Source organism: Leptonychotes weddellii, chromosome 6 (genome assembly GCF_054177405.1).
Source record: "Leptonychotes weddellii isolate Sample4059 chromosome 6, ASM5417740v2, whole genome shotgun sequence".
In the NCBI taxonomy this organism is placed as follows: Eukaryota; Metazoa; Chordata; class Mammalia; order Carnivora; family Phocidae; genus Leptonychotes; species Leptonychotes weddellii.
In genome coordinates this window covers 104,597,140-104,605,586 of record NC_138374.1, presented here as the reverse complement: position 1 = coordinate 104,605,586, position 8,447 = coordinate 104,597,140, and the positions used below count along the sequence as shown (strand labels likewise).

General features: G+C 53.7%; 1 protein-coding gene and 1 long non-coding RNA gene across 2 annotated transcripts in view; one reads left to right on the top strand and one right to left on the bottom strand.

Annotated features, from left to right (window-relative positions):
- Positions 1-8,447, top strand: part of ATF3 (activating transcription factor 3) — a 165,573-nt gene that overhangs the window by 26,909 nt on the left and 130,217 nt on the right. The gene's annotated exons all lie outside the window — the stretch shown is intronic.
- LOC145722315 (uncharacterized) overlaps positions 1-8,447 on the bottom strand; it is a 92,593-nt gene that overhangs the window by 6,333 nt on the left and 77,813 nt on the right. The window contains exons 6-7 of the long non-coding RNA XR_014146479.1: positions 5,524-5,639; positions 2,271-2,357 (exon numbers count right to left, since the gene is read on the bottom strand). This is a non-coding gene — a long non-coding RNA (uncharacterized LOC145722315). The remainder of the gene's footprint in view (positions 1-2,270; positions 2,358-5,523; positions 5,640-8,447) is intronic.

The following is an 8,447-nucleotide window of genomic DNA, read 5'->3' as shown; positions in this document are numbered from 1 at the left end:
GTGACCTATCAACATCCTGGCTGATGCTAAACAAGAAGGCGGCTGACGGGCGCACACAAATTAGGCTCCAACTCCTGCCGGGAAGGTCAGGGCGGGGCGGCGCGTAAGGCTCAGAACAGCTCCTGTTGAGTGGTGTATAAGGGGCGACGCGTGTTCAAACCCCAGAGCTGCTCCTTGGCAACAGAGGCAGCTGCTTCAGGGGAGGTCAAAGGTGGGATTCCAAACACTTCCAAAGTTGGGGTTGGGAGTGGGTGCTCACGGTCAATAGCACTCAGTCAGTTCATACTGAGAGCCACCATTATGTAACTCCTACTTCTTGCCGGCCACCTGTTTGCTGCATCTATCTGCGAGACCCGAGTTCACTGCCTGCCAGCCCTCAGCCCTGCCCTGCTCGGCTGCTCTCCAGCTCCCCAGTTCTTGGAGCCCCTGGGAGGCAAGCACGGGGTGGAGCCAGGCCATGGGAAAGGCCTCGGGGTGCAGAGTTCCCAGCCTCAGTGCGCATCCAGGCTTCCTGCACAATCTTTGCACAGCCCAGAGGTAAAGATCCCTTGAGCACTGTGTATCTCACTGATAAGATTCTAGGGCTCAAATTGTGGGGCAGGTCCGTGGCTTCCTTCCACTCTGCATAAGGTGTCTGTGTGTGGGGGGGGGGGATGTAGGCGCCTGGGGACTCAGGTGCCACTTAGTAACCCCAACATCACACACCGTCCCTGGCACAATGTCTGGAATGAACCAATAAAGGAAAGGACGGATGAGTTTCCTACTCTCCAGCCCCACTGGCATTGCTTAGTCAGGGCCTTGGCCTCTCTCACCTGCACTAACTGGGCTCCCTCCCACTGGCGCGATCCATATTCCATATTCCACACTTTTGCTAGAATGATCTTTTTAAAGTGCAAATGTGATCATGTTACCTTCCTTCCTCCCTATATGACACCCCTGCTTAAACCCTTGGCTGGCGTCCCAGGGCCTAGGATGCATTTCGAAGTCCCTTCACCGCATAGCCTCAGCTCACCTCTTCGGCTGCACCTTTCCCCAGCCCTAAGCACCCTGCGCTCCCGCTGGTGTTAACACACGCCTTGCCTCCTGATTGCTCAATACAGCCTCAAGCTTTCACGCCTTTGTCCACACAATTCCGTGTGCCTGGCAGGTTACGGCCCTGCCGGCAGGCTGGCCCCATTGTAGAGAATTGCAATGCTGTGTGGAAGCACCGTGTGCTCTCGGAAGCTTTCCCCGCCTCTGTAGTCCCAGGAGCTCCGGGCTCCCACAATTGTCTCACCTTGACCGTTCCTGCGAGCAGCCCCGCAGGCTTGACTGGCTTCCCGGCTCCGGCCACTGGAGGGCAGTGCAGTGCAGACGCGCGTCAGGCCTGGCCGCAGCCTGAGGCTGCTGAGCGCTGGGGTCACCAGAGGCTGACCCTGCTCTCCTTCTATCCCTACGCGCCTCAATGCTGGGGCTTTGCCATACCTCCTGGAACGTTACACAGCCCCTTTGCGGGGCTCCTGGCCTCTGCCGCCCACCTTTGTCCTTTATGCACAGGCCTGCCCCAGCTTCCTTCCTTAACTAGTATTTTTATCACCTTTCCTTTTTTCCACCACATCCCACCCTTCCTCAAGAACATTCAGGAGCTCCTATTGTTTCCATATTAACTCCAAACATCTCATTTGGAGTTTCCTTTGTTTATTGAAGTGTTGCCACTTCAATAACAATGAAAAATGAAAGAAAAATAATTCGTAAGTCCATTCCATGATTTTCCTATGTTTTGCTCTCTCTTATTCTGTGTGTGTGTGTCTGTGTGTATGTGTGTGTATGTGCGTGTGTATTTGTGGCTGTGTTCAGAGAATTGATACAAACTTGAGTTTAACAATTTTGGCTTATTTTGAAATTGTAGACAATTTTTCAAATTACCATTCGGCTTTATAATCTGCATCACTATGAAGGAATGTCAGCTTGGGTCTCCAGGCTGTGCTCTCCAGCCCACCATTCAACCCACGGCGGTCTCCATTATGAGGCTGGTCAGAGCCCGTCCTCAGAATTTGTGTGGAACACATGGGGGGCTCCCAAACCTGGCTGATCACCAAAATCACAAGTGTGTCCATGGGACTTGGAAAACGCCTCAGCCCAGGTCCCATGGTGATTCAGATCAAGGAGGTCTGGGACAGGGCCTGTGTATCAGTCAGGATCCCATAGGTTCTGCTACAGTAACAACCCCAACCTCTCCTGACTTGACAGAAGGAAAGTTTCCTACTTGCTTGCTCATTTCAAATGATCACCTTGGGTTAGTGAGGAACTCTCGCATGACGTCCTCATCACAGGTTCCAGGCTGACGGAGCGGCCACCATCTGGAGTGTGTCTGACCTCTGTGATGGGGGCAGAGAGGGGGAACGTGGTGAATTACGAGCTGGCTTTTCACACCACTTCCAGCCTGAAGTGACACTCATCACTGCTGCTTGCCTGGCTTTGGCCACCGACTCCACCATGGTGGGGAGTGCAGTCCTGTATGAGGCTCCCCGGAAGGTCCCGAACCTCTGTGTTTCAGAAAGCACTACAGTTTGGGGAAATGTGGGACCAGGGAGCTCCAGAGGAAGATCCTGGTGACATCCTTTAGCACAGAGTCATCACATCTCTGACTGGGTCTCCACACTCACCAGGGCACCCAGGACAGGGAGCGGTGAGGCTGAGGGTGAGGCCTGACGACCTACCTTAGAGTGCTCTTGTGCAAACAGCAGGAACTCAGCCCGGTTAATGAGCTGATGGGAAAGGATATCGGGTGATTCAGAGAACTGACTAGAAGCCCGGCAAACCCGGTTCAGGGGAATGGGCCGAGCACCCTGAGGGGAAGTCTGGCAGCTGAGAGCCCAGTCACAGACACTCAGGCTGGCCAGGACGCCAGTGTACGTGCCACGCCCAGTGCCGTGGACGGCTGACTCCTGACCTCGCCGCCGCGGCTACACATCGCCTCTAGCCGCCTGTCTGTCCCTTGAGGTCCAAGCCCAGAGCAGGAGCGCCCTGTGGGCTGAGCCTGGGTCACACACAGGCCTAGAGGCCTGTCTGCCCCTCCCTAAGACCACACACCGGTGGACACCCCAACTGGGACGGGAGCTCTAATGTGGGCAGGCAAAAATCAACAGACATTGTCTACTGAGATTCACCTGCTCCTTCTCCAAAATGAACTTATCTGGGGATGCCGAGGGGGCTCAGTCGGGTAAGCGTCTGCCTTCAGCTCAGGTCATGATTCCAGGGTCCTCAGATCGAATCCCACATCGGGCTCTCTGCTCAGCAGGAAGCCTGCTTCTCCCTCTGCCTCTGCCGCTCCCCCCTGCTCGTGCTCTCTCTCTCTCTGACAAATAAATAAATAAAATCTTAAAAAACAAAAACAAAAAAACCAAAATGAACTCATCTGGAAGACATTCAGGGGTTCACTTGATTCTCTAAGGAGCCCCTTCACTGCTTTTTTCAGGGGGAGTAAAAAGAGAGAGGTGTGCATTTGCTTTACCATCTCTGCGTTGGTTCCACAGAAACCACCAGCACCCACCCAGCAGAACCACGCTGACTGGCTTGGGTATGGATGCTCCTCTGTTCGCCCAGCAGGATGGAGCTGGGAAGCAGGAAGGAAGGAGCACAACAACGCGGCTCCATCATATGCCTTCACAGAACAGACAGAACAGTCTGTCAGCAAGAGTCAAGGTTTCAGTGAAAACAGGGTGTGGGGGCGCCTGGGTGGCTCAGTCATTACCCATCTGCCTTCAGCTCAGGTCATGATCCCGGGGCCCTGGGATCGAGTCCGCACAAGCCCCTGTTCCCTGAGCAGGGAGCCTGCTTCTCCCTCTCCCTGTACCACTCCACCCAGCTTGTGCTCTCTCTTGCTATCTGTCTCTCTCAAATAAGTAAATCAAATCTTTTTAAAAAAAAGAAAACAAGGGGTGAAGTAACCTATGTAGGACTTAAAATGGTTGGGTGAACAGGCATGGCTGTTAGTCATCAATGTGGCTGCTAATCAAGTTATTTTGACCCATTTTTAGCAACAGCCTTTCCTCACTGCCTGGGGCCCACATGGACACCCATGATCCAGGCACGGTTGCTGGGGGAGGAGGCCTTGGTCCTGCTTAGGAGAGCAGCTCCAGAGATGGGAGAAGGAAAACAATATGAGTGTCATAGCTTTTCCTAAAACAGTGGCTCATAAACAGGACTGCACAGCCCCAGGGAGCCCGTGGGGTCCCATGTGGGTACAGGCCGGAGTAGAGAGCCACCAGTTAAAATACAGGATACTCAGTTAAATTTGAATATCAGATAAACAAAAAAATAATAATAATTTTTTTAGCGTAAGTATGTCCCATGCAGTTTTGGGATATACTTATACTTTAAAAATTATTTATTTTTCTGAAATTCAAACTTAACTGGAGGTCCCATATTTTTACTTGCTAAACCTGGCAACCTTCTTAGGTGTGCTGCTTTTCTTTTATTTACTTTGGGGCTTAGGTTAGATTTTTTTGCAATCAAGATTTTTGCTGCCAAAAGCACAAAAGTTTTGAAAGTCGTGGCTAGCTCTTCATGTTTTTTTTCCACATTGAAAAACTTAGGTGTAGTGAAAGTTTCAGTCATTCTTTCGCCCCATACACATGTGTGGAGCCCGTCTGACAGCGCAGGTCCCGCTGCAGACGATGGGGCCAAAATAAGGCAGAGCCGCTGCCCTCCAAGAAGTCTCCCAAGTCACTGAGGAAGACAGAGCGCCAGCCACACCGACCTCACATGGCCGGAAGTGCAAGGTGCAGAGAGGGAGTTAACACCACGCAGGTCTTGGCAGAACAGTGAAGAGGAAAGCAGAGCAGTAAAGAGACGCTAACCAGGCTTTGCCGCCGGCACTCTCGCCTCCACAGGTGCGGGGGTTGAAGCTGATGAGCACAGAATGTGGGGAGACACTGACCCTCTTGGACTTTCTTCTTCCTCTACCTTACAGTTTAATCATGACTCGGTTAAGACTGATGCAACAGTAAAGCAATCATTTTGTGTTTGGTTGGCTTAAGAAAATATGACCCTGGCAAGATATTTCCGAGGGACGTCTTTAGGATTGAACACCAGGGTCCAGCCCAAGGCCTGCTGGTTTGGGCTGGAGAGGACATGGTCCAGGAGCCACCTTCAGCCGTGTCCTTGAGACTCTGTCCCAGCCCTTACCGGTGATAAGAACGTGGCCGAGAGAAATGAAGAGATTCTGAAGGAAGAGAAACGTTCAAAGGGCAAAACTGCTCTTCACCTTATTAACTCCTAAGTAAACACCTCGGCCCCGAGTGTAGGTGAGCAAGCTGGAAGGAACCCAAATCTGTGAAGGGCAGAGCTGCTCTCTAGCGCCCAAGGAAACAGCAAGGGCAAAACGAGAGTTCTGTTATTGTGAACACCCCTTGTTGTCTTTTTTTTTTTTTAATCATTAGAGAAAATTATTTCCTTTCCGGAACAGTCTCTTTTCTGGGAACTGGGCCTGGCTTCCAGTGAGTGTGGCAGTCTTTCCGCACCCGGTCCTGGATTGGGCACCTGCAGGAGGGTGTCCGAGGGGCTCATGGTGGACTCAGGAGACTCGGCCATGGAGCCTGCTCGCACTCGGCTGGGAAGGCGTGACTTCTCCAGCATGGGATCGGCAGCAGCGTGGGCTGTGGGAACAAGGCCCAGAGACGGGGCTGTGGGGGCCAGCACAACCCCACATAGCCCAGCGACGCGCGAGCCGACCACAAGTGTGTGGAAAGCTCCACCGGGAGCTAGAAATAGCACTCCGCCCTTTGTCCCTGACCAGCTGAGGCAACTGCCTGGCGGGGGTGAAATCAACCACAGGCCCCCTTGTTCCTCTCTCCCCACATCGTCCCTCTCCGTCCCTGCCCCCCCGACCTTAGCTCCCAGCCCGTGGACCCCGCGGACGGCGGCGCGCAGGCCCACGTCGGCCATGTGGGCCAAGGTGGTTTCTCCAGCCGCTGGAACGTGCTGTTAACAATCGCAGCACAGCTCTCTCCTCCCCGGCCTTGGCACCGCCACCCCGAGCCCTCCCCAGGGGCGCTGACCCTGACCCGAGGCCGCGCGGAAACGTCTGGCTTCGTCCTGGCCGCAACCTCAGTGTCAGACACACGCGTCTAGGGTTTTGAAAACCTCATCCACCGGGCCCCACGGTAAGAAGGACCGCGCATCTCACGCCGCCTCCCGTGTGCACCTTAGGTACCGGGCGGTTTCCACGCATGGCCCCCGTCTGTGGCTCCCGGCTTTCAGGCTTCCCCAGTGCTCGGCTAATGGGAAACCCTGGCAGGAGGTGGAAGGAGGGAGAGGAGTGAAAAAGTATTTATTCCCTGGAGGTGAGCACAGGCTGGCTGGCAACGCCCCTGGCTGATGATCTCAGCTCCTGTCTGCACCCTCTCTGCATCTCTCTGTCTCCAAGTTCTAGAAGTGCCTTCCTCCTTCAAGCCTCGAGCCTCGGGGTGCTAACGAAGCTCTGCAGTTCCTGGACCTGGCTCTGCCCGACCTCTTGTGATTTCCTACAGCCTGCCCACATCGCTGTAAATAGTCCCTCTTATAAATGCCCTTTAAATGACCCACTTCGAAAGTGCCATCTTTCTATTGCCGTACCCCGTAGTGTGTGTGTGTGTGTGTGTGTGTGTGTATTATATGTATCTACACACACACACAAATGCAAAAGTCTTCGGAAGTAACATTCACCCTTACTCCCCGTGACACACTCTGATGTGTGTGATTCTATTCTAATTGTTAAAAATGCTCATCCCACCTACTAAACTAATTCCATGGCCCACTTCTGGGTCTCCCCCTTCCCACCCCACCCCCATGGTTTGAAAAGCATTGCTTAGGACCAGCCCAGTGGGACAGCTCTTGGCTGTCCGGGACGCAGTGTCCAGCAGAAGTCAGCATGGAACATGCCATGGGGGGCATCAGGTGACTGCAGAATGGGTGTCATGTGGGACTCCCCTTGGCAAAGGCTAGACTCCCCTATGGAGGTAGTTCCTTTCTGTGGTCTCCACATTCCGACGCTGGGTTTCCACTTTGCAGGCTCGAAACCCGAGTTCGTCGGAAGCCTGAGGGATGGATGTGTTCAGGGGTGACTCACTACAACACGAGTGTGAACCCCAGTGCTGACTCAGCCACTCACAGTGAGGATACAGCCACGAGTGGGCTGATGAACCACGTCCACCCATCAGCACCCTTTCTTTGGTGGGGAAGTCTCTCCAGAAAGCCAGACTATCATCAGAAGGGATTTGGCCCGAGAGCAAGGGAGGCCTTGGGCGTCGGAGCACACTTGGGCGGCCTGAGCACCTGCTCTCTGGGATGTCTGTCTCACCGCCTCTCCTTTGTCCCCACTCTCTGGCCGACCCACGCCCTCTGGCTGACCCATTAACTTTCTTGTTCTGTTCCCTTCTACATCTGACAATTGAAGCTTCTTACTTCAATTCTTGGTGGCCGTGGCTGGGGGTGGCTGTGTCCACCGTGGCCTCCCATGGCTGCTCAACAGGTAGCCAGCACGTGTGTTTGGGGAGCAGTAGAACCTCCCTCTGCTTCATCTTCCAAGTGGTCCAGAGATGTGTGGTCAGCGTCTAGCCAATCAGCAATAACTGTAAATGCATATTTCTTTTGAGTGCTTTGTAGGAAGTGGGGTAGGATGCTGAGCGTCTTATTGGCACAATCGTTCCTCTCCTACAACAAGCTGATGAGATAGTACCAGTTTCCCCATTTTGTACAAAAGGAGACTGAGGCTCAGATAGGGCAGGTGACTTTTTCCAGGTCATAAGCCAGTTGCTGGGTGGCCCTAGAAGCTGTCTATGAATATACATGTGTTCTCTGGAAGGACAGAATGTTCTCCCTCCCCATAAGCTCTCACTCCCTAAAGGCAGGCCTGCGCCCCCTTCAGTAACTTCCCTCCCCACCCTGCTAGCCACCTGCAATGCTGAGGGCGGGGTGCCCTGTCATCTGTGCTTGCTGACAGACGTGGTCCTGGGACCAGCCTCTTGTCAGAGGGAGGGCCAGTGGGAGCCTCAGACCATAGGGAAGTTGACTCCATGAACCGTGGCCGGTGACTCAGCTGCCTGGCTGATGGATGGTGGATGGACGTCAGTCCTCACTCCGCGGCCCTTCCCTTTTCTCCCCAAATAATAACACATCCTGGCTCTGTGATCTGGTTACCATAGGAACTGGAAAACATTTGATAATGTGGGGCCTCTGGGATGGGTGGGCCGAGTAGGTCCTGATAAAAACAACCCTTTCCTGCCCCTTCACCCCGAATCCCAGGCATCTCACCTACTTGGAACAGATCAGGTAAATAGTCAGGGGCAATTACACCACCATCTGGATTGAATGACCTTGTCCGAACCAGGAAGTCCAGGAGGTCACAAGTCTGTGTGCCCATGAGATCTGGCCCAAATTCCTGCTGGAAGCAGTCGGATCTCAAGCACCCCTGTCCGCTTGGCAGA